This window comes from Miscanthus floridulus, chromosome 11 (genome assembly GCF_019320115.1).
Source record: "Miscanthus floridulus cultivar M001 chromosome 11, ASM1932011v1, whole genome shotgun sequence".
NCBI classification, from domain to species: Eukaryota; Viridiplantae; Streptophyta; class Magnoliopsida; order Poales; family Poaceae; genus Miscanthus; species Miscanthus floridulus.
Window position 1 is genome coordinate 38251940 of NC_089590.1, and position 27523 is coordinate 38279462.

The 27523-nt window shown below is 44.3% G+C and overlaps 1 pseudogene; it reads right to left on the reverse strand.

The window, feature by feature from the left end:
- Window positions 1–332: 332 nt before the first annotated feature.
- On the reverse strand, window positions 333–27523 carry LOC136494847 (uncharacterized; annotated as a pseudogene).

Sequence of the window (27523 nt, forward strand, 5' to 3'; positions counted from 1 at the left end):
GTATACTGTTTTTGTCTATATATATATACCATCCTCCTTTGTCTTGTGCTATTTGAATCTATCAGTTTACATGTGTGTATGAACTTGTATGGCTAGTAAAACATGTTTAAATCATGTTTGAAGTTGGCTTATTACGCTATATATGGTGTTGATGGTGTTGTATAACCCTTTTTTTTTACTAGTACGTCTTATCAATGACCGATCGATATCTGTAATACCGTGCTGTATTCATTTTTTATATCCTTTTAATCCTGTTTCGGTGAAAAAAAATATGAAGGCAAAAACCATTTAAGCGCGACCGTTTTCATCCATAGAACCCGTAGCACACCCCGTGAGTGAAAGCATAATTTCGCATGTCCAGCATTCTTTGCATTCCAGTGATGCATGCGCATCAGGTGCGACTCTCCTTTCCAGCTAGTTTGCGTAATGGAGAACAATGTCTGCGTCCATATTCTAGGACATGATTACATGAAATAGAAAGAAAATACATTTTTAAAAAAAGAACGATAGCTAACTAACCCTAGGTCCCGCTGAATTATGTTCTAGTGTACAACAACAGAAGACTCATGACTGGAGGATAGCAAGAGCAGAAGCGGGCAAGCACGATTCCACTACATCCCTCGAGATATCCATGTACTTGCATAAGGACATCAACCAAAACACTGCCTTTGGCGCCTGCAAAAAAGTTTTCCACACAAGACAAATAACAAAGTTAATAAATACTAAAAAAGAAGAGGTAACAGAACAGAAGGCGATAAGGATGTATTTACTGACTCAACAAAACAATATCAGTTAAATGTACGCATCAAGTGAATATTAGCATCTAGAATCACTAAATGACAGCATCATATATTTAGCATAGTACTTGATAAATGTTGTGCAAGTTGTGTTCTTAAGACATGGGGGTTGATACAATAAAACCTCACTAAATGATTTCATATGTACAGAGATATCTGAGCACGTACAACCTCAGTAGGAATGAGTAGCTCCCTTGTGTGTACCACTTGTGTCATTGAATGCTGCTTCCGTCGTCCGAATGTACTGAACCATGAACTGAAACCCAAATAGATAAAATTTATGTCGTGAGTTTATGTCTAAGAAGGGGATCACATGATACAAGAACAGAATTACCTGAATATACTGGGTCATATAGAAAGAATCAAACTGCCGCAAGAGTGTCCCAAGCCCTATGATCTAGCAGAGGAAAAAATGTGATTACTCAGTGACGTAACACAATGCATTATTCAGATACAATGGACCTGAGTTCAGTACCACGGCAGAGAAATCGGCGGTGGACCCCTTTAGTGGACTTGTCAAATTCCCTAAATGAACATCAAGCACATATCTTGACAACTGCACTCAGCCAAATGTACATATAATGTCATGCACTTATTCAACATATGATTTTAATTCACGATATGCCTTAATTTTTCATGAACAAACCTGTGATATTGAAAAGAGAGACAGCAATCTGGTCAAGAACATTGGAGGGTCCTCCGAGATATAGATAACTTGAAGAGGTGAAAATAAACCACAAAAGTTTTGCTGCTCCTTTATACCGTGGAAGTAAGAATCTCACACTTTGATCCTCTTCTCCTGTCTATATGAATGATCATACTATCGAATCACAACCTATGAGTACCAACCAGATCTATAACGAAGTTGAATTGTTGGCATTGTTGAAACTGACCTCAGACTTTCCTTTCTGCACAGAAAGTGAAGACACCAAAACCTCAACAACTGAGGTTATAGTCTTTGCTTTGATCTGCCAGACACATATCACCAGACAGGGTTTAGAAGAAAACAACAAGAGACTATATATGCAATGCAGAACAGAAGGGAAACATGGAGAACTTGATAAATCCACAAATGTCATGATGTGAATGCTTCTGACAAAAATGCCTTATTAAAGAGCACATATGAGTGTGAATCTTGATTCAAATCATGGTTCAATTTAGTGGTGCCAGAGAAGTATGACAAAAGATAAGATTATTTTGGTTTCAACTTACACATAAATTTGATTCGAAACCTTACCAATCTGATTCTGTTTACAAGGAAAATTTTCAATTTTGAAATTCAGAAACTTAGTCACTTTAATGCTCTCCTGGTTCACACCCGGAGGGTTACTCTAGTAACTAGTAATAAGTGACAACTTTGATTTTGCCACCTCCAGTACAGAAAATGTTTAGGGAACAACTGAACAAGAATCTTCCATAAAGAAGGCCCTTGGAAGACGTTTTACATCATGGAAAAACAAAGGTTGGCTTTCAATTTCCTTACCTTGCATGCTGATCTCAGTTTGAAGGCTATAAGAGTCCGAAGCAACTGCAGTTGTCCAATTGTTGCCAATTCCTCAACCAGTGGCCCCCATGAGGAATATAAAATCTTCACCTATGCACAACATAGAACTGACTGTAAGTTACTAGAGATCACATGTATAGATTGTTATGGCTTAGTAGATAGAAAGGCAGCAAAGAGACGGAGGCTACTACGCGCTCTCAGCTGTGAACTGCCAAAATGTGGTTTAAGGATTTTTTTTTTCTCGGACATGCAGGAGAGTATAAATTAAACAGGATTATTCTTTGTTTGATCTCAAATGAATGTGCCTGGTCTCCGTATATAGAGCTGGCCCTAACAAACTTGGCTAATGACTCGAGTTAACATGCTAACTCAATCCTATCTCAACCAAATAACCAGCTAACAAGTCAAAACAACTCAATTAACTTAAACTTATATCCGGCCATGGAATCAGCAGCATCTGTAGCCATGCCCTGGCCTCAATCTTCTTATTTCTTGCTATGGCGACGTCCACAATATAGGTATCTGTTTTATGCCCAAAATGTTGCAGCATACAAATTGCACTTCACATCAGATTCAACATGGACTAATGCCATATTATACAGCAGAAAAACTACACATATTATCGAGATCAGTTCAAATAAGTCAGTAATTAATACAGATACAGATTTAATTGTCCACCCTTTAGTATTTTCCTCATCAAATCCTGCCATATGCAAGTAGAGAATTGCATGAAAATGCAATCCTTTCAATAACTAAAATAGTACATTTGTATTCACAGCTTAGGATTACGCTTTGTAGTCATACCAAACATGCAAACCATAACTACTTGCAAGTCTTAACCAAGGGTAGCAAGGGTGCTTTTATCTGAACCAAGGGAGGCGCCTAAACAGTTTACAGGTTTATTTCAATAAAATTGTTTCATGCAGACATTTGTGCCTGGTACCACCCACCAAACAAAAAGAGACTGCAGGCCAACAGAACAAAGCAAAGAAAATGCATAATTTTGCACAGTAGTTATGGGTTACACGTAAGTTCCATAAATATGACAGAAAGCATGAGTTTCCAAAGCATAATTTGCATGTCTACCATTTGCTTATATGATGACTGACCCATCAGAGGAATAGACGCAGGAGGGCCTAGAAAATCATCCAGCTTGGCCAGATCCTCCTGGCGTTTAGCATCAACCTGAAGCCAAATGTTGCAACCTTGTCATCAGTGTTACTGAACAACAACAAAAACAAAGAATAAAATAAGCTTCATTATCTGCAAGCTGTGCCTTAAATTATTCATACCAAAGTATGTAAATTTGTCACAGTATTCTCTATGCTATGCTTTATGAGTATGTGTACCAAGGAGTCCAAGCATGCTAACCCAACCTGTCCTAAACTGAAAAAACAAGCACACTTGCATGTCAGTTCTCCTGAGCTACACAAAGAAGCAGATATGTCTTTCTAGCAGAGAGCAGAATTAAACAAATATGAAAAACATTGGGCAATGAGAAGAAAGGGTCGAAATATGGCTTTCAAATTAAGTTCCGAATTAGTAGATGCTGCCAAAGGGAGTGGAGGTGCCATACGCAAAAAGGAAGTGACTCATAGAATGACAGAGGCAAATAGAGCTCTTGCACATTTTCGTTAATCCATGAACAGAATTTACGTATGTAATTTATTAACATTAGGTTATTTCCAGAATAAAGCACCCCCATAATGCATTAAGCAAGCAATCATATGACTTGTCAAGACATGTTTGGATAGACATAATTCACCCAATTCCCTACCATGGACACAAGCGCAAACATTATGTCATCCCATATAAAATGATAAAATGCAAAGATGTTACCATAATTCCAGATAAAAGGTAAAGATGAAAAGTTACCATAATTCCAGAAGGTTTAAAAAACGCATGCCAAGCAATTCATGGCCTCCTGCATCAAACCTGGAGCAGAAAATTACAATGAACAAGTAGAAAAATACATAAAGGAGAATATATAAATCACAGATATGTTGAAACTAATTGTAGCAAAATTTGAAAATTGTAATATGGAAATGCCTTGCAGCATCTAATAAAAAACTACCAGCCATGTCTAGTTGCAATGCAACAGTAAAAACTACATTACAGCATGCCAGTTCTATGGCAATAGATACATCGATATTATAAGTTGAAGTTTGCATATGCTTTAAAAAATGAACTGCAACTAAGCCAATAAATTATGTATTACCTAGAAGAAAATTGGTTCTCTCCTTCAAAATTTACAAAAAGAAGGAAAATTGGGTCCATATAAATCGACAAGCATCCAGGCATATGTTAGGACTTGAAACTTAAACAAGTTTCCAATTGTGAATGTACTAGACAGTACTTCTGTTGTAAAGCCATTGTGTATAAATAGTACACCATGTAACAAAATAACACTTACCAACCAATCGTGGCCTCTATAAACATGGAGTGTGATGGATTTGTCAACTGAACTATATATTGCAGCAAGTTGCCTGCATTTTGATGACGTTTAACAGCATGAACACAGAGATCCTTGCATAATTTGTGCTATTCTAAACTGTGCAAAAGGGGGCATTTTATTTAAATTTCAAAACATTCGGCAGCATCTTTGTTTTGTATATCTCAAGAACATTGTTACATGGGATTAAAAAAAATGTGACATGAGAGCTTATTGCCTTGTTTAGCAGCAATCTTTCAATAACTTTAAACCTTTAAATTTTAAAAGTAGAGATTTACAAGAAAAGGTGGATGAATTCATTATAACTTAACACATCAAATTATGAACTGAAGCCAGCAAATTTTTTTTAAAAAAAAAATTGTATGCCTCGTATTTCTGCGATGGAGGCAATATGATGAAATCGTTTGTTATCATGCAGGTAGCACTAATTGATACAAACACAGTACCATACACAGCAACAACTTTGTTATCCAAAGAGTGCAAAAACTTGGGACTCTAGCAAATATTGTAATGATAAATGCGTCAAACTGGTGAAGGTGATCAACATCCAGTGAGCATTAAGGTTTAGAAAACATCCATCTTGCATAATAGACCACAGCCAATGGCTTATTTGATGGTCTGCTAGATGACAAGCAGAACAGATTAGGGGCCTGTTTGGCAGAGCTCCCGGCGAGAAGCCGTGGAGCACTGCCAAATGCCGCCACTCTGCACTGCTCCCCGGGAGAATCACTCCCTCCGCTCCTGGCCCTTTGCACTGCTGGTGGGGAGCAGAAAAAAACCTGCTCTCCACGCTCCGGTCCTGCTCTGACTACCTCACCCTCCTCTTGTTGCCTCCCGAGTTGCCTCCCCTGCCTCTAGCAATGCCTCCCCACCCCTGCTGCTGGCCCGCCATCGCAGCTTCCCCATCCTTGCCGAGACCAAGCCCGCCATTGCCGAGCTCGCCGAGATCCAGCCCGCCCTCACCGAGACCAAGGCCGCCGCAGCTTGCCCTTCTCTTTCTCTGCTGGGTTGGGGAGGGAGCTGTCGTGGGAGCACCATCAAACAACACCGCTCTGAACCTGGAGCACAGGGCAACAGGAGCAGTGGGGAGCTGGAGCGGGAGGGGGTAGAAGTGGGAGTGGGTTGGGAGCTCTGCCAAACTAGGCCTGGGACTCACTCTAAGGTGAAGACACAAGCTGCCATCCTCAGTAACATTGATGATGAATGATATGACTTCACTACATGGAAATTGCTAAGGTGCAATAATATATGCAACTACATTTTGGCAAAATTGAAAATGTGATACTTGTATCACAAAAGTTCAAATGTTCCTAACTTGCAGAAAGAAATGACTTATGCTATTGGCAGCCAAAGGGGAAGAGAACCATGCTTTACTATCTACAAATGTCACTGTAGAAGTGGGAATGCTTGTGTTTTTGAAGGAGCCTCACCTAATGTTAATGCTCTCGTGCAAGAAATTAGGGATGAGGCAAATTTGTGGTGTATGGCTGGGGCTAAAGGTCTTAGGCATATTTGGCCATAATGTGGTGTGGCGCTTAGGTCGCTAGTTGAAGTTTGTTGTCTTCCTGGCTAATCACTTATGTAAACTCATGCCCTAATGGGCTTGTTTTGTGTTTTGAGTCTTCTTAGACTCCTTTTCTTCTTCTTAATATAATGATACGCAGCTCTCCTGCGTGTTCGAGAAAAAAAAAGTAAAACCTACAAGGAACATGCTTCTTTGAGAGGTACAGATCTAAAAGATTACCAAAAAATGTGCTTGGGCTAGACATATTATTCAACTGTTTCACCACATTAGCTGACTTTTGCATGCATGCCATAAGCTCCAGAGCCTCCTATCAGAGACTCAAAAGAAGAAAAAAAGAAAACAAGAAGTGTAATGATTAATCTAATAATCTGATAAGAGAAACAATACAGCTAATAGGGGTGATCCTGGCATACTTTTTTAGCACACCGTTCCAACACAGTAGTGAATGTTTCTTGCCAGATTGAGCTCCCATCAATGTGCAGTATATCCTGCAACATTAAACAAAAGGAGGAGCATCAGCTCATGAATAATGAAGAGACAGACTTAACTAATTATGTCATCATTCCCTGGTACGCTGTTAAATGTCTCTGCGCTCAATAACAAATTGACAGTTGTTACAAAATACAGATACACAAATCCAATCTGAATGGGGTTTGTGTTAGTCAAACACAGTCGTGCTGAACTAGGCATATGACCAACTATCTCAACATAATTGAAAGAGAAGCAAACCTCCATTTATCTTTGGAGAATTTTTTTTTTCTGAAATACTAAGGTTCATACCTAGCATCTAGCAACCAGAGAGAGAACGACAGAGTATAAATGGTATGTATGGTCAATTTTCAAACAAAACCAACTGCAATAAAGACATGAAGTATTAAACAAAACCCTAAACGCTAGGTAAGAAGCAGGTTTAGAGTCACTTTCAACCATGGGATAGGAGTATAGGACAATAGGTGCCCATGGACCATGGCAGCTTGGACCTTTCTGTCACTTCACCATTTCGACTCAGCTAGGGGCTCATCCTCAAATGACTCTAGGGGCAAGGCAAAGCACATACGGCAAAGCAAGTCCGTAGCCTCACAAATGGAACTCACCATCCTGGAATCAAGTGATGCACTTGCCGTCTATACAAAAGGCGATTTCACCTTCTGTACCTACACTTTTCCACGGGGCTGATTGTAACAACACTAATACAAAACATACAATGTGGCATGCCGCCGGGGGGGCGGGGTCCTTACCGACAATAGGCCATGGCGTTGGGTCCTTACCGACAATATACTCTCATGTGCATGCAACTGCCAATCTGGCAACATGATGCCTCCATTGCATGACCACTTTGCATTCACCTAAACCATTTGTGGGATCACACTCATGAATCCTATTATTAAAAAAACTTGACGGGAAGGAGCAGATCGCACCCCTGTTTTTTTTTAATTAAGAGGATGCAGGGCTCGAACCTGTGTCTCCGGACATGAATCCTATTATTAAAACTTATGTCAATGCTCTACCTTATGAAAAGCATTTCTCCATCAAATTAGAACTTATTTAGTAAGAACTCAGGTTGTAGATGCAACCAAACCAAACACCAAACTTTTAAAATAAAAATAACTAATTCATATTGATTTGAAAATCAGCTAATACAAAGTTCTTGGGAAGATAGAGATCTATACTTGGCCTCTACATCAAGGTTCTCTAGCTGGTGGTGCAATGCTATTATGAGTGTTGCTAAAGAGATTCGCAAAGGATCAATTCTCTAATTATCCTAGTCTCTTGGGAGGTGTGGAAGCACAGGAATGCTTGTGTGTTTGAGGGAGGCCAAATATTCAGAACCTGCTGAATTTTGTGGCAGAGGAAATGCAGTCTATGGTGCTTGATGGGTGCTACTTCACTGCAAGATCTTCTTCTTAGCTTCTTGGTAGTGGCCTGGCAGTTTTTGGTCGTCACCTTTGTTTCGTCTGTGGAGTTTGTTAAGCCTGTTTTTTTGTACTTTTGTTTTGTTTAGCCTGCTTTTTGTACTTTTGCTTTTTCAGAGGGGCTGTTCTAGCATCTCCCTTTGTACTTTATCTCCTTTCTTAATGAAATGACACACAGGACACAGCTCTCCAGCGTTGTTCAAGAAAAAAATCTAATACTGTTATTAGTTTAATCTCTGTGATTGATCACCCCAATAAATAAACCTAACTGGTCACTAGAATATAGCCACTTTAGCTGATAAATACAAAATAGCTCTACTTCTATTCAGGTTTCATAAGAGAAACCGTAATTTTAATTTCACATACATCCATTGGCAAAAATGTCAACATGTTCCTGTGCATCTTAAATAGGAAAAACAATAGTGTGGAACATAACATGTAATTTCCAGGGAATTGTCTTCTTAACTTAACTGAAAATAAATGTGATTGATAAATTTCAAAAAGAAACTAAAATAATAATTCAAACAATCACCTCAATGAATTCCATCCTCTGCATCTGGAAAAGCATAAAGTTTAACAAAGAGTTGAGGTTGGCCTCCATGTCACCTGCCAGCAGTGTAGCTTAGAAAACACAGCCAATCCAGTTTCTCAAAAGTAAAATTACAAATAAAAAAACTGTGCATATAGTTCCTAAAAGAATGGCATATATGTATGTATTATCTTCTAATACATAGCCACTATCTCATTGAAATAAGAGTAAATATCCAGTAACTGGTTGCCTCATTCACACCTTCAGTAGCAGGCTTGCAGAACATATAAGATTAAAGAGTCATATTTAGGGTTGATTTGAAGCTTAGATGTGCAGTACTCTCTCCGATCCCAATATAATTGCATATAACTCTCTCAGATGCACAAAATATATGTCCCTTGTAACTCCAGTATTGTTTTTTGCCTCATTATTCATTGCCTCCCGATTTAAATGCGCACTAATTAATGCAGCAAACCTGCCACCTATCTTTAGTAATGATTAATGGGAAATAGGGTCACTGTACCACTCACCTTGATTATTGTCCCAAGTCCAAATGGACATATATTAGGGATCAGAGGGAGTATCAAGTGTTAAGTGGAAACAAGTAGACTTAAACAACAACAACAACAACAACAAAGCCTTTAAGTCCCAAACAAGTTGGGGTAGGCTAGAGTTGAAACCCAACAGAAGATTTTCGGGTTTCATCTCCATTTAAGTGGCTAAGTTTTTACATTGGCTCGCCACGCCTAACACAACCCTCCTCCTTTACCAGGGCTTGGGACCTGCTATGCTGGGACACCACAAGTAGACTTAAACAATAACAATAATATATGTTCACAATAGTTAAAGTGTAAGTCAATGTAGGTCGGTTTCATACCATAAGATGATAAGCACTTCAATTTTCCTTCAAGCTGAATCGCTAGTTCCTTTCTTATCATCTGCTTGAGCCATCCACCTAAATTCTTCATATGAAGTGGACGTATGTTGTTCGAGAAAAAGTAAGACGTATGAAATCATCAGGATGAAAGAGGGGAAAAAAGACAAAATGAAAAAGAGAACATGCCACAAAGTTGAACTACATCTAATCTTGCAAGACAACTAACATCTTCAGATCAGTTTTTCTCACTCTTATAGAACACATAAATTATCAGGTTTGCCATGATTCAGCAGAATATCATGTTTGTCAACATAATCTAATTTTCACCCAAAAAAAAAACAGCAGACATGCTGTGCCAGCAAAGTGAAAGCCCCATATCACATATCATATGATAATAAGCATAACGAACATTCCAGTGCACTCGCAATTTAAAACAATATGCCGTAGTTTTAAAATAACAATACCACTCATGACTTTCAGCTTCCTAACATTGATGTGAGTGCAGTTTAACATCACAATTAATGGCTATAAAGCTAACACGAGCAAAGAGAAGGGCACATTCAGCTCAAGAAAAGTAGGATCATGTAAGTTAAAATGATCAAAGAGAAAGGCGCACCAGGTTCACAAGGTCATCAAATTTATTTGACATGTTCCTGAGGCCCTGCATTACACAAAGAAGATCCCAGTAGCAGGTCAGTGAAACCAATAATCACACAACATATTATGGTTCACATAGGCAATACTTCTAGTGTCAATTGGAAACAACACAAGGCATTACTGGAAATAGCTTTTTCAGAAAATAGGAAGTTGGATTCCTTACTAAATAATCATGCTTCTCAAATAATGGTTCTTTATTCAAGCAGATGAAAGATGATGTGGTGGCAAATAATGTAGGTAGTATTAAATACCTTCGAAATAGTGCATAATTGTGCAGCTTGCCGTGCTTGACATAGTTGATGATCCATCTGTTAGAAAGAAAAGCATCACATCTATCACAATATTGCCAAACAACCAAATTAATGCAAGTGAGCCATATTGTCACTTCCAGTCCAAAAGAAATGTTTTTTAGCATCTTTTTTAGCATCAACTAGCCTATAGCTAATCTAGGAAACTAAAGGTCACACAAGCAAAGCCCGCGCAGAAGAAATGAACTTGGTAAGTAAAGAGCTACGTGTTAGAATGAGGATTAGAGGGTTAATGGGCTGGCCACATGGGCCTAGGCGCCCAGGGGGTTTAATGGTAGATGATTGATTATTAGGCAAGGATCTCCGTTGATTGGGTATCTGATTCTATAAACCCTAGGATATCCTTGCCTATATATTGTACACCCTGTACCTCTCATCAATCAATCCATTCTATTCCCGAGCATATCTTCCTTCACTACGGATAGAGGGCGCAAACTCCCAGACACAATGTATCCCATGGTATTGGTTGCCAAAATGCAATCCCTAGTCCATGTTGGAGCTCCACCAAGGTACGCTCCTAGTCACGGTATTTCATTTTCCACACAAGGCTTCCACCAACCAAAGGCTAGTGTCGTGAGTCACAAAGTCTCACCACTGCCACCCGACTCTTCCGATCACCTTGACATGTACACTACAGATCTCCACACGAGGGAGGGGATCTCCTCATCACCCGCACACCAATATGACACCGCTCCACATGAAAAATGGAGGGTCACCATCAGGGACCTTTAAGTCGAAGGTCACAACAACCTCAAGCGCTCGTGGATGGTTTATATTGGAGTACATTTCTTAGGGGGGAAGCCTCTCTTAGAGATAAGGCAAGCCAGGATTATACGATCCTAATATACCATATCTGGAGATATCGCAAGATAATCTAACAAGAACTGGACTTGAGCATATGGTTTTAGAAGAATAAATAGATGGTGCATAAACTTTCTATGCTTTAACTAACTTAGAAACTTGATAATACCAAAAGGATTAGCTAGGTACAACTATACAACCAATACCTGCATGAGCTCTTGCAATGCTTCCTGGTTGATGCGATTTACTAGATGAGTAGGCTGTTCTGCATTTGCATAATCCACAGCATTGGAAATTTTAAGCAATTTTTCCTGGCAATGTTGGAGAAAAATCAGCACAAGTACCTATATTTCTAATGCTTCCTTATAATTCATATGATTCAGAAGGATAATGGACCACAAACTGATAAAAAGGTTCAACGTATCTCACGCAAATAAAGTGAAGAACTTGCTTAACCAACGATAAACAAAGGTTGTGTTTCACTGTCTAGCACCACAAAGAAGGAACTTACCGGGATAATATCCAAAACTGCAAATATCTTAGCTGCATATTTCGAAGAATAGTAGGTTGAGACACAGTGAAGATCAGGGCTGTCAAATTTTCAAAACTCAAGGAGTAAGATATGTTTCAACAAAATGAGTTTGATAGAACAGCAAATATCAAGATATGCAATATGTAGAGGAAAATACATGTACACTGAAGGGGGAAATAATTTTTGTAGATCATTTATAATATCAAAGTTCATTATGTAGGAAATAACCACTTCTGGGTGGGTGGAGGTATTTTTAATTTTAATTTAATTTTCGAGGGAGTGGTGCATCATGCGTGGACGTACAGACGATATAATGTGCATGCTTCAAAAAACCAATCCCGTATCTTTCTCATTTCATTTGTACTGTACAATGTTTTCAGGTCATCTGGTCGAACCTGGTCGCCATGGGACCGACCAGGAGACTAATCGCGATTAGTCGTCGACCAGGCCGATTAGTCGACCCTGGTTGTCCATCTAGTCGTCCATGTATATCAGGACATATACCTATATATATATATATATATATATATATATATATATATATATATATATATATATAGGGAGAGGCTATTCAGTAGCCGGCTACAAAATAAGTTATTCTGTAGCCACCTCCATTTACTATAATTTTATATACTAATTTACCATAATGTCAATACATATTTACGATAGTTGGGTTACTATAATACATGAGGATATTTACCATAACGTTATATTAAACCACTTAGTAAGGAGTTACTATAATCTCGTAAATTAACATAGTAATTATCATAACTCAAAGTGGCTACAGAATAAGTTATTCTGTAGCCAGCTACAGGATAGTAGTTCTATATATATATATATATATATATATATATATATATATATATATATATATATATATATATATATCACAATAAAGCAAGCATCAAGACTGCATTAGTGTTTAGCTGGTGACACTAATGCAGTCTTGATCTTGACGCACCTGAACAGCAGCACTGCTGCAGTAGCAAAATAACTAACATTTAGCAGACCATAGCAGCCACACAGCCAACATATTACATAACCAAATTAGTTCAGTACAGATAAGCTAAAGTGTTTAACACAAAGTCACAAACATTGACATTCAATAGTCCCACATGTCCGCCCAGTTAAACAGGCCCAAAAACAGAGTAACCAAACTGGTCGTCCCTGTCCTAGTTGCGATTAGTCGTCGACTAATCGGACGACCAGCTTTCTGGTCGAGCTAATCGAGTCGGTCCTCCTAATCGAATACCAGGGACCGACCAGGACGACTAATCGCGATTAATCGAACGATCTGAAAACATTGGTACTGTATCTCTAATTAAGATTTAGAAAACTGCACATGTTTAAGAAGTGGAGGGGTCGAATCCAAATCTTAGCCACAACTTTTGTATTTTCTTGGAAAAAAAAACCTTCAGGACAAATCTAGATAATCTTTTCTAAATTAAAATAAAAATTCAACTAACCTCAAGATTAACAGGGTAAACAGTAGTAAATCACACCTCTAGGACCCAAAACTTCTTTAACCTATACAGTGTTCAACAATCAACATACAAATAGAGCTAGGGCATGATGTGAGCAGATGTGACAAAAATCAAGGTTTCTCTGATTCCCTTTCCAGCTTGTATCATTTATAAAGGAGCTAACTTCATTTTCAAAAGCGGAAAATTAGCTAATCCTAACTGTCCGCTGACAACTTTGGTACTACCTCCATTCCAAAATCTAGCAACTTCTGGGTTTTTCCTAAGTCAAACTATTTTAGCTTTGACCAAGTTTATAAAAATAATTAACATCTATAACACCAAATAAGTAACTCCACCTTTGGTGGGGCGCCTTTGGTGTCCCAGCATAGCAGGTCCCAAGCCCTGGTAAAGGAGGAGGGTTGTGTTAGGCGCGGCGAGCCAATGTAAAAACTTAGCCACTTTAATGGAGATCAAACCCAAAAGAATCCCGTTGGGGCGTAACCCTCTTAGCGACGCGCCATGTCGGAACCCGGGTATAGTGTTAAATGAGCAAGGGTCGGGTTGTCACACCCATGACGCGTCGTGTCGCGATCTGGACACGGTGTCAAGTGAGCAAGGATTGGATTGTCGCATCCTTAGTTGCGCGCCACATCGGCGCCCGGGTGTGGTGCAAAATGAGCAAGGATCCTCACACCTACCTCGGCGGGTGCGAAGGGTAAGGAAGCTAGTCGAGCCAACTAGGATCCGTTTAGGTATCTGGAATGTAGGGTCCCTTACAGGTAAGTTAAGAGAGTTAGTGGACACAACGGTTAGGAGACGTGTAAATATCTTATGCGTCCAAGAGACTAAATGGAAGGGGCAGAAGGCGACGGAGGTGGACAATACCGGCTTCAAGCTCTGGTACACATGGACAACTTCAAATAAAAATAGAGTATGAGTTTTGATTGATAAGAGTCTCAAGGATGGTGTGGTGGAGGTGAGAAGGCAAGGGGATAGGATCATCTTAGTTAAACTTGTCATTAGTGATATGGTCTTAAGCGTAATTAGTGCGTATGCCCCCCAAGTAGGCCATGATGAGAGTGCTAAGCGGCTTTTCTGGGAAGACTTAGATCGCTTGGTTAGAGCTGTCCCTAGTAGCGAGAAGCTCTTTATAGGAGGTGATCTTAATGGCCATGTAGGTACATCAAGTGCAGGTTTCGAGGCGGTTCATGGGGGTTTCGGATATGGTAGTAGGAACCAGGAGGGAGAGAAAGTCTTAGACTTTGCCATAGCTTTTGATCTGATGATAGCTAACACTTTCTTCCATAAGAGATAGTCCCATTTAGTGGCCTTTAGTAGCGGCCAGTACTCTAGTCAAATCGACTTTGTCCTTACAAGGAGGGATAAACGAACATGCGTGGACTGTAAGGTGATACCTGGAGAATGTATGGTCGCTCAACACGAGCTGGTGGTGGCTGACTTCCACTTTCTGGTGCAAGCTCGTGGGAACAAACAAGTTAGGGTTGCTAGAACGAAGTGATGGAAATTAGAAGGGGAGGCATCAAAGGTCTTTAAGGAAAAGGTCATTGAAGAGGGCCCTTGGAATGATGAAGGCGATGCAAACAGCATATGGAAGAAGATGGCAACATGCGTTCAGAAGGTTGCTTTAGAAGTGCTTAGAGTGACCAAAGGGAGCGGATGCGACTCGAAAGACACTTGGTGGTGGAATGAAGATGTGCAAAAGGCTATTAAGGAAAAGAAGTGCTATAAGCGCTTATATCATGATAGGTGTGCAAACAACATAGAGAAGTATAAGGTGGCAAAGAAGACTGCAAAACGAGCGGTGAGTGAGGCAAAGAGGCGGGCCTATGAGGACCTTTACCGACGTTTGAGTACGAAGGAAGGAGAGAAGGACATTTATAGGATGGCAAGGGCTCGCGATAGGAAGACAAAGGACTTCAACTAAGTCAAGTGCATAAAAGATGAGAGGGAGCAACTCTTGGCGAAGGAGGATGAGATCAAACATAGATGGCAAGAGTATTTTGGTAATGTTAGTCGCTGAATTCTTACTCTTGGTAGTAGCAGAATTCTTACTCTCATCGAGAGAGGATGACACTAGGAGTTGGGGCAATTTTTTGGTTTATTTCCAAATGCCATGCCAACCTGAGGGGTTGGGGGTACATATTTATAGGCTGCTAGTCAGCCAAGCATATGCCAAAATGTTGTCCTAGATGCTAAGATGTTGTCCTCTAAGATGTTGTCCTCTAGTCTAAGATGCTGTCTTAAAAACAGACCAGCACAGCCCCACAAAGACCAGCCCACACATGAGACTTATCCCATCATTCTCCCCCTAAGTCTTGTGCGTCGTCCTGTGGGAAAGTTGAACCATCCCGGTTCTGGAGCAGAGCTCAAGGAACTTGATCCTCCCAATGGGCTTAGTGAGCAGGTCCGCAAGCTGGTCCTTGGTGTTGATGTAGCTCGCCTTGATGCTCCATTCCTCCAAACAGCCTTGGATGAAGTGGTATCTCACCCGGATGTGCTTGCTGCGTTCATGGAACACGGAGTTCTTTGCCAGGGCCAGAGCGGACTTGCTGTCCGCCCTGAGCTCCACCACTCTAGTGTCTCTGCCGAGGAGATCACCGAGCAGTTGAGCGAGCCAGAGCGCCTGAGTCGAAGCAGTGGAGCCCGCTATGTACTCAGCCTCGCAGCTGGACAGGGCCACCACCTGCTGCTTGACCGATTGCCAGCTAACGAGGCACTTGTCGAGGAAGAAGAGGATCCCGCTCGTGCTCTTGCTAGTGTCGATGTCGCCGGCGTGGTCGCTGTCGCTGTACCCGACGAAGTGTGCCGCCCCAGGGCACCTAGGGTAGTAGAGGCCGTGCTCGAGAGTCCCCGCAACGTAGCGGATGATCCTCTTCACAGCCTGCTGGTGCTCCGTCGTCGATCGCTGCATGAACCGACTAACGTAGCCGACGGAGAATGCCAAGTCCGGCCGTGTGAGCGAGGTAGCGAAGGCTCCCCACAAGACGCCGGTACTGCGTAGCGTCCACCTCCTCCGTCGTGCTGTCGCGGCTCAGCTTCAGCCTCTCCTCCATCGGAGTGAGAGCTGGGTTGCAGTCGGTGAGCCCAGCTAGCTCAACAACGCGCTTGACGTAGGATGTCTGTCGAAGCGTGATCCCGGAGTCATCCTGGTGCACCTCGATTCCCAGGTAGAAAGAGAGAGGCCCCAGGTCACTCATCTGGAAGGTGGTCTTCATCTCTTCCTTGAATGCCGCCACCTCCGCATCCTTGGTGCCGGTGATCACAAGTCGTCGACGTAGACACCCACCAGCAGAGCATTTCCTCCACTGCCCCGTCGGTAAATGGCCGTCCTCGTGCGGGCTTTGCTCAAAGCCCATCCCCTTTAGCGTGGAATCCAATTTGGCATTCCACGCCCTCGGTGCCTGCCGCAAGCCATAGAGGGCCTTGCGCAGGCGGAGCACCTTGCCCTCCTTGCCGGGGATTACAAATCCCGGCGGCTGGTGCACGTAGACCTCCTCCTTCAAGTCGCCGTTAAGGAACGCCGACTTGACGTCCATGTGATGAACACGCCAGCCCTCCTGGGCAGCTAGCGCAAGGAGTCGCACGGACTCCATCCGTGCCACGGGAGCAGAAGCGTCGTCGAAGTCGACCCCCTCCTGCTGCACGAAACCTTGTGCCACCAAGCGAGCCTTGTGCTTGACGATGGCGCCGGCTTCATCCCTCTTCAGCTTGTACACCCACTTAAGGGTGATTGCGCGGTGATCACGAGGAAGGTCAGCAAGCTCCCAGGTGCGATTCTTCTCGACCGCATCCATCTCCAACTGCATCGCGGCGCACCATGCCATGTGTCTCTCGGCCTCTGCAAACGACCGAGGCTCGCCGTCGTCACACGCAAGGTGCAACTGCGCCTCCAGGTCGTGAGGCACCGGTCTCGGCACCGGCTGGTCGCCGAGAAGGTTCTCCATCGTACGGTACCGCAACGGCTCGCCGTCGTGGTACGCGTCGATACGCTCCTCGTCGTGAGAGAGCAGAGTAGCGAGCTCAACCGGGCTGTGCTCGACACGAGCTGGTGTTGGAGTAGACGTGCCCGGAGAGGTGCCTATCGGTGCTTGAGTGCGTGGCGGTGCCGGCTGTGGTAGAGCCGGCGAAGGACTCATCGCAGCCGAGGTCCTGGCTGGAGAGCATGGTGCTGTCGGAGTAGCAGGCGCCGGGGTTGGTGGAGGCTTGGGGACTGGGGTAGACGCGCTCGCCGAAGAAGAGCTGCCTACTCCCCCACCTCCCTCGAAGTGGACGTACTCGACAGTGAAGTCGTCGTACGTCGGAGCCGAGACGTCGTCCACCGCCTTGTCCCACTCCCATCCTCGCCCTTCGTCGAACACAACGTCGCGCGTCGTGCGCACACGCTGTGTCTTCGGGTCGAGGATGCGGTAGGCCTTCGAGCCCTCCGCGTAGCCGATGAACACTCCCGGAGTGCTCCTGTCGTCGAGCTTGCTGATGTGGCCAAGCTCCTTGGCAAACGTGAGGCAGCCGAAGACCCGCAAGTGGGAGACCGCCGGCTTGCGCCCATGCCAAGCCTCGTACGGCGTCCTGCCATCGAGCGCCTTGGTAGGCGAGCGGTTGAGGATGTAGACGGCCGCCACCACCGCCTCTCCCCAGAAGACAGCCGGCATCCCCCTCTGCTTGAGAAGGGCCCGAGCCATCCCCACAACCGTCTGGTTGCGCCGCTCGACGACGTCCATTCTGCTGCGGGCTGTATGGCGCGGAGTAGTGGCGCTGAATGCCCTCATCAGCGCAGTACGACGCGAATTCAGCCGCCGTGAATTCGCCGCCGTTGTCGGTGCGCAGCACGCGCAGCTTGCGGCCGCACTCCGCCTCCACAGCAGCCTGCGAGCGCCTGATGGCGTCCGCAGCCTCTCCCTTGCTGCCGAGGACCATCACCCACATGTAGCGGGAGAGGTCGTCGACAAGCAGCAGGAAGTAGCGTCGTCCTCCCGGTGTGGCCGGTGTCACCGGGCCACACAAGTCCCCGTGCACAAGCTCAAGCCTCTCCTTGGCTCGAAAGCTCGCCCGTTGGGGAAAGGGGAGTTGCCTCTGCTTCGTCAACACGCAGACGTCGCAGAGCTGCTCCACATGGTCGAGGCACAACAGGCCTCGCACCATCTCCGTGGCACTGAGCCGCTTCAGGGCCTCGAAGTGAAGGTGCCCGAAGCGCTCGTGCCACTGCCACGCCTCGTCATCCCGACGAGCAGCGAGACAGAGGGGTTGTGCCACCTGCACGTTAAGGATGTAGAGTCGAATTGCGCTTCTGGATACCTTGGTAAGAAGGCGACGACGGTGATCCCAAATCCTCATGACTCCATCCTCAACCACCACGCGCGAACCGTTCTCATCCAGCTGTCCCAAGCTGATGATGGAGTTCCTCAACGCGGGGATGTAGTAGACTCCGGTGAGCAGCCTGTGCTCACCAGACACAGCGGTGAAGATGACGGAGCCGACGCCCTTGATCTCCACGCCGGAGGCATCCCCAAACTTGACGGAGCCTCGGACGCTAGAGTCAAGCTCGGTGAAGAACTCCCGTCGACCAGTCATGTGACGGGTGGCGCCGGTGTCGAGGCACCACCCGTCAGTCTTGTCGTTGCCGGAGCCGTCGCCGAGGAGGGCGTGTGCTTTTGGCTCGTCAAGGTGGAGGAGAGCCGCTGCGGCCTGTGCCGCTGGAGGTAGCTCGATGCTTGCATGTGCCATGAACAGAGCCGGCTCCTCCTCCGCCTGTGCGACGTGGGCCTGGCCGCGTCGTGGCTGTCGACAGTCCTTGGCCCAATGGCCAAGATAGCCGCAGTTGCGGCAGGCGTCGTCTCGTGCCGGCTTGTGCCTGCCCGCTGGGCGGCGCCGCCCTGGGCGCCTCCGCGGGCATCACCCTCGGCACGTCCTCGCACCCCGGCCTGGGCGTCTCTGCGCGCCTTGCGCGGCTTGCCACGCTTGCGGCCGCCTGTCGCGGAAGAAAGGCTCCCCCTTCTTCCGGTCACCTTGGCTGGCAAGCCACTGCTCCCGAATGCGGAGCTTCCCGCCAGTGGTGATGGGCCCCGAGAGGGACTGTGGCTCATTGCTGTCGACGACCTTGAGGCGACCTATCGCCTCCTCGATCGACATCGTGGAGAGATCCAACAGAGACTCGATCGAGCAAGCCATCTGCTTGTACTTCTCGGGGACGCAGCGGAAGAGCTTTTCGACAGCTCTCTCCTCGCCGTAGGTGTCATCGCCGAACTGTACCATCTTCTGCAACAGAGTGTTGAGACGGAGAGCGAAGTCATCAACGTCCTCACCTGGCTTGAAGGCCAGGTTCTCCCACTCCTTGCGAAGTGCCTGCAGTGTGGATTTGCGGGCGCGGTCGCTGCCGATGCGTGCCGTAGCGATGGCGTCCCAAGCCTCCTTAGTAGTTCGCTTGTTGGTAAACGAGAACTGCATCTCGGGCGGGACTGCAGCGATGAGGGCATCCAGCGCCCGTCGATCTAGGTCGTAGTCGACGTCGCCATACCGGACTGCCTCCCACATGTGCCGCACCTGGAGCTTTACCCTCATCACCGCAGCCCACTCGACGTAGTTGGTCTTGGTGAGGGTAGGCCACCCACCGCCGGGGCCGACGTCCCTGACGACAGCCTAGAGCCCGTGGTAACCACGGTACCGATCCGGGGAGAGAGAGCCACGCTACCTGTGAAGGCCACGCTCTCCATCGACCCGTCCGCCACCATCGCTGTGCGCGCTTCCTCCAGGAGCGCCGCCGCCGTGCGCGCCTCCTCTAGGAGCGCCACCGGCGTGCGCGCCTCCTCCAGTAGCGCCACCGCCGTGCGCGCCTCCTCCAGGAGCGCCGCCGCCGTGCGCGCCTCCTCCAGGAGCGCCACCGGCGCGTCCGCGCCTGTCGGGGCTGCCGCCGCGCTCGTGGGCGTGCGCCCGCCCACTGCGCCGCCCGCGCTCGTCCTGCCTCCCTCCCCAGCAACTCGAGGTCCACGTCGGCGCTGTCGTCAGCAGAAACGGAGCTGCTGATGCTGCCGCGCAGGGCCTCGACCTCTGCTGCCGCCGCACGCGCTGCATCCGCCGCCGCCGCTGCTTCCGCCTCCGCTCTGGCTGCTGCCAGCTCCGCCGCTGCCAGCCTCGGCGCCCTTGCCGCCGCCGCAGCGGTCTCTGCCGCCGCTCGCTCGCATTCCTCTGCCGCGGCAAGTTCGGCCTCCTACCGACGCCGCGTGCTCGAGGCGACCGAGCGCTGAGACTGCCCTGCAAACATGACGTGCTACCGAGGGGCTGCTTGCGTGGGGAGAGGGCTGCTTCAGATGAGCTGCTGCTCGTCTGCGCAGAGGGAGAGGAGTGAGCAGGAGCGGCCGGAGCTTGCTGCTGCTCCTAGCTGGGGCTGTTGTGCGGCTAGGAAAGGAGATGAGCAGGGGATGCTCAGGCTATAGGATAGTACGACTCTGATACCAGTTATTAGTCGCTGAATTCTTACTCTTGGTAGTAGCAAAATTCTTACTCTCATCGAGAGAGGATGACACTAGGAGTTGAAACAATTTTCTAATTTATTTCCAAATACCATGCCAACCTGAGGAGTTGGGGGTACATATTTATAGGCTGCTAGCCAGCCAAGTATATGCCAAGATGCTAGTCTAATATGCTGTCCTAGATGCTAAGATGCTATCCTCTAAGATGCTGTCCTCTAGTCTAAGATGCTGTCCTTTAAGATGTTGTCCTCTAGTCTAAGATGTTGTCCTAAAAACAGACCAGCACAGCCCCACAAAGACCAGCCCACACATGAGACTTATCCCATCAGATAAATTGTTCAATGGTGAGAACGAGAACACCACCGTTCAGTTGGACGACTCGTTTAATGACACTAAAAGGCGCTTTGTGCGGAGGATTCAAGAATCGGAGGTCAGAGAAGCGTTGAAAAGGATGAAAGGGGGCAAAGTGATGGGCCCTGATGGTATCCCAATTTAAGGTGTGAAGATGTCTCAGGGATATAGCTATAGTATGACTAACCAAGATGTTCAACAATATCTTTTGATCGAACAAGATGCCTAAGGATTGAAGAAGAAGCATATTGGTACCAATCTATAAGAACAAGGAAGATATCCAAAATTGTACTAATTATTAGGAAATTAAGTTGATGAGCCACACTATGAAGTTATGGGAGAGGGTCATCGAGCAGTGCCTGCGAGGAACGACGCAGATATCAACAAACCAATTTGGTTTCGTGCCCGGAAGGTCAACCACAGAAGCAATCTTCTTAATAAGACAGGTTATGTAGCGGTTTAGAGAGCAGAAGGATCTCCACTTGGTTTTCATTGACTTGGAGAAGGCTTATGACAAGATACCAATAAATGTTATGTGCTGATCTTTGGACAAACATAAAGTCCCATCAAAGTACGTGACCTCATTAAGGACATGTACAACAATGTTGTGACTAGTGTTCGAACAAACGATGGTAATATATATTACTTCCCGATTATAATTGGACTTCATCAAAGGTCAGTCTTAAACCCGTATCTCTTTGCCGTGGTAATGGATGAGGTTACCAGGAACATACAAGGAGATATCCCTTGGTGTATGTTGTTTGTTGATGATGTAGTATTAGTGGATGAAAGCTAGGCGGGAGTAAATAGGAAACTAGAGTTATGGTGGCAGACCCTGGAGTCTAAAGGTTTTAGATTGAGTAGAATTAAAACCAAATACATGAGATGCGACTTTGGCGGAGTTGTATAGGAGGAGGGAGATGTGAGTTTGAAAGGTCAAGTAGTGCCTAAGAAGGATACCTTTCGGTATCTGGGATCGATGCTACAAAGGGATGGAGATATTGATGTGGACGTTAGCCATATAATCAAAGCAGAGTGGATCAAGTGACGACAAGCTTTTGGCATTCTCTGTGACAAGATGATACCACAAAAACTAAAAGGCAAGCTCTATAGAACGGCGATTAGACCGGCTATGTTGTATGGAGTAGAATATTGGCCTACAAAGATTCGACATGTTCAACAACTGAGTGTTGCAGAAATGCGTATGTTGCGATGGATTTGCTGTCACACAAGAATGGACCGAGTTCGGAACGATGATATACGTGATCGCCTAGAGGTAGCACCAATTGAAGAAAAGCTTGTCCAACATCGGTTGAAGTGGTTTGGCCATGTCCAAAGGAGACCTCCAAAGGCACCAGTGCATTATGGAGTCCTAAGTCAAGCTAATAATATGAGGAGAGATAGAGGAAGACCGAAATTGACATGGGGGGGGCAATAAAAAGATATTTGAAAGGTTGGGATATACCTAGAGATCTATGTTTGAATAGAAGTACTTAGAAAGCAGCTATTGAAGTGTCTGAACCGTGACTTTGGGCTTTTGGTGGGTTTCAACTCTAGCCTACCCCAACTTGCTTGGGACTGAAAGGCTATGTTGTTGTTGTAGTAGTATAACACCAAATAAGTAAATTGTGCAAATTTATTTCATAATTGGTATAATCATACTAATTTGTTGTCCGAGATGTTGATATTTCCTCCTATAAATTTGGTCAAACATAACAAGTTTGAATTAGAACAAACCTAGAAGTAGCTATATTATAACAACATAGTACAATGTTCAAATGCGTTTAAAACAAATATGAAACAGAAAACAAAGCTACGCATCAAAGTCATAGCATAATTCATTCATAAAATAATCACCCAAATGTGACGGTAATATACTTTGTAAGATTGCTGAATTCATTCAGAGCAAAAATGAATAAAGCCAATGGTAGCATAGAGAAGAATATTATCCTAGCATAGTAGCATTGACAGCACTTGATATTGTAGCACTAGATCTGAACTTCGATGACCATGAAAGTGCAAGATCAGAAGAAACACCTTTCACATTGCTTGATCCTTTGGAGCGGTGCACTCAGCCATGATTGAAATTTAAGAAACACTGTATGCAAAAATATTGTTTCCGATGGATCATGACTGATATTCTTCTTAAGAAGTGTCTCAAACAATGTAAGATAAACCCATGCATATTTAGCATCAGTAATCTGAGAAACAATGAGAAAGTCATATAGTTAGAAACACATTAGTTATGCGGCAATGTTTTCAAGTCGTCCGATTAATCGCGATTAATCGTCCTAATCGGTCCCTGCTGACCGATTAGGGGTACCGTCGACTTGTACAAGTCGTCCAATTAATCGCGATTAATCGTGATTAATCGTCCTAGTCGGTCCCATGGCGACTAGGTTCGACTAGACGACTTGAAAACATTGTTATGCGGGGACTATTAGCGACACTTTAGTCAACTTCCAAGTAGTCAATGAAGAACATATGTATAAGATGCTAAAGATTTTTGCTTAGGTGAATCAAAAGACCAGATAGAAAAAGATAAGTTCTTACCACTGACAAAATATTTGTTGCCTCTTGGTTTAGGTTAAGGACTTTTATCATATCATGGAGATTATTCTGTATTTTGGAGAAGCCTTGCTTTATTTGCACACTCTCTTTGACCTGCATCATTTACTCAAGAAACTTATTCCCTCTGTTCCAAAAGATATCACGCTTTGAACAAGGCATGGTCTCCAGCATGCAACTTTGACCATCACTTCCCAATTTCCCATAGCAACACCCCAGCAAAAATTTAGAAATATTATAGTTTCAAAACACAGGAAGCTAGTTCAGTTGTTCAAGGGTGTGGATGTAGACCCAAACCACCCAGATTCAAGTCCTTGTCAAGGCAAACTTGGGTGCCTATTTTCTTCTTAATAAAATACCACCCAGTTCCTCCTAGGTTTGTCTAGTTTTTTTTAGTTTCAAAACATGTATCATAATATATATCATGGCATCAACTTCATAGTTTAATATACTCCCTCTATTCCAAATTATAAGTCGTTTTATATTTTCTAGGTACATAGTTTTTCCTATGTATCTAGACATAGCGTATATCTAGGTGCATAGCAAAAACAATATACCTAGAAAAGCCAAAACGGCTTACAATTTGGAAAAGAGGGAGTACATATATTTATCTGTAATAATGGTCATTCGTCAAAGGTAAAAGCTGTTATTTCAGAACATATGGGGTGATAAATATGGATATCTAAAAGACTAGGTCAAAGAAACTTCATAGAAAAAGAATCTACAATCCAGATGCATTCTAACACCATCAAAAGGCATGATGGCTTATTACTAGATTCTAGCAATGCCTTCTCCCTAGCATTTAACAACATTTTGGTACTGTGTTGTCTAATTTTTCCATTTACTGATTGGGATCCATACCATATTTTAGTATTTAGACCCACTAAATGCCGGAGTATTCAAGCCTAGGTTGACATCTGAAGCAACTAACCCTATGTTATTTTCTTGTGGAAATAGTCAATATGGTATGCCAGCATTACCTTCTGCACAAAAACTGGAGAGTAAGAAAAATATTACTATGGTTATACTGATTACTGTTATGTTAAACAGATTAGTAAGCTTCTACCTGGTGGATCATCTCCATATCTTTTAGTGTAGACAGCACTCGATGAATTGTCCTGCCACAACTTCCAATGGAGGTGTAATTCAGGGAAATAAGCTGTCAGAAAATAATCACCACAAATTAACAAAATTCAACATATATAAAGTTGCCATCCTCATCAAATAATTGCCAATGCTGCATCTTCAGTAAATACATGTAAGGGGAAAATAAACAGTATTGACCTCTGACAACAATTGCTCCAACCAGTCTTTCAGAGTCTTATTCTTGAATTTGCATGATGCAGCCTATGTAGAAAGTCAGAAGAAGAAGAAAGCATCATCATTCTTATGGTACTCATTCACATTTTAAGATAAACTCATATCTTGATATACATGTGCAGACCCTAACTTAATTCAAGCAATAAGCTCAATAATAAGCAAAGTAACAGAGAATGAGAACAAAGCATCTACAGGTGAATGTCTAGCAAGGTATATTTGAAGTTCAGAACGTACCCAAGTCCCAATATAGTTCTGAGACAAGTCCTTCATACATTCCAAAGCATCATTCTTCTTTTCATACCACATACTTTCTCTAGTTTTCAACAGTTCAATATGCAGTTGCTTCACCTCAAACTCAAGCTATAATATACAAACAAAACCAAGGAACATTGGAATCAGAAAAAAAAAATCATACAATTTTAAAATATTCAATTTCTCTGAGAATAGTCTTCACTTTAGCAGTCTTGAATAAAAGTTGTAACAGAGTTCCTTCATCTACTTGCTGCGATGACCCTACAGAGATCACCAGGTCCCTTGCCTTCTTGTCACTAGTCTATGATATAGCATGTTAGAATGTAAAATAACAAAAAGACAAGCATAACAATGGTTTGCTGCTTCACAAGATGTACAGCAATGATTAATGTAAATATAGAGCTTTACCATGCGGTGAAGCAAAAGCCAACGGAGAGTGAAATTGCATTCTCTAATGACAGAAAGAAGACTCTGAGAATTATTGAGCACATACTCCTTGTTTATGGCATGCACGTGAATATCCAAGTCAGCTAAAAAATAAGGAACCTGGAGTTGAAAAAAAAACAGCATGCAGAAGTCAAAAAAAGGAAAGTGAGAAAATTTCAGGAAAAGAATACAGATAGTCAATCCAAGAGGAGCAGAGAAAATTTCAAGTTCAACTAATTTATGAATTAGAGAAAAAAGTAGGTATTGAGCTGCAATTCACAATCAACATCCAAAACAGGAAAATCTTTGATAATAATAGAATAAAATGTTTTGCTATACTCACCTTTGTATAATGGTGAAGACTGATATCACGAATGGAAGTGGGAGAAAGGCAGGAAACTAATGATGACTTTGCTTCTTTGTATGCATCCCAAGAGACAAGTAAATCAACTGAGAAATGCAAGAATATGGGAACCACCCAGTTGTCTTTGAAGAACCGGTCAACAATCTCCCGCATAGCCAAACCTCTGTGCAGAAGGTCATGAGAGTAAAACAAAAGAACATACAGATGTCCACCTTGCAGGGACAGAGCAGTAGTCCGGTGCTGCGGATCAGGATAGAAGCGGATGTTGTTGTACACATCCCCATTTCTCAAGCAGGTTATGACAGCATTCACAACAGGTTCGGGCAATAGAAACCTCCTGAGTAGGTCCTCAGACTTCTGAATAGAAATAATGTCCAAGCTCAATGGTGATGAACCAGGACTAGCAGAAGTACCCGGGGTCGGCACATGCCGACGACAGAGCTCACATATCTGCTCCAGATTGGGATAGCTAAAACAGCGTTTGTACCGCAGGTGTGCCACGAGGAGCCTCTCGCGCAGCAACCCACCAATTTTGTGTTCCATTATAAGAATCATGCATCCGAACAGAGTCATTGACTCCACGAGTAACTGGCATGCACAGTTATTCTCCAACACATGATCTAATGTGCAGTGGACATATAACCCTTCCTAAACATGAAAGAACACTCGTTTAGTGTCACTAAAATTGGGACTGGGGGCATCATGTTTGACGCTCTAGTTCATCTAAAAATATTTAGCAACAATGGCATCAATCTACAAGTTACAAAGACACTGCAACGGCGCAAAGCCTAACCTGCAGATCATTCAGGTAATTGCAGAGCTCTCCGTGGTAAGTGACGGCGCCATCCAGAAAGGAGAAGAATCTCTGCATGTAGGAGCCGCAGGAGTCACGGAGCTGATCTTCCAGTGCTTCCAGCTCGATGTTTCCCTCGATCCTCGCGTCAAAATCGCCCGGGGAATCGAAGTATCTGCGCCGCGAGCGAAGTGAACCTCAGCTATTAAAACTTAAAGCTACGGTGGGTACTCGAGATGTGCAGATTTCTATCTACGAATAGGAGGAGAATTCACAAAGTTGCACTTTCGCATTGCGATGGTACGGATTTTATTATTTATGGCAGAGAACACAGCGAGAGATGTCACCGGAAGTCGAAGAGGACGGGGTCGAAGCGGCGGTCTGCGAACAGCGGAGGTGCGCGGTCGGAGAGCAGGAGCAGCTCAGCGATGAGGGCCTCCGCGCGCGCGCAGAAACCTAGGAGCTCCGGGAAGTCGCCGGCGTCGGTGCCAGAGGCGGGCGGGCGGCTTGTACCAGTCTCCTCCATGGCTGGTTTGTCTGGTTTAGGCGTTTAGCTCACGGGGTCGGATCGGTCGGGAAGAAGAACGCCGAGAGGCGCAGTGGATGT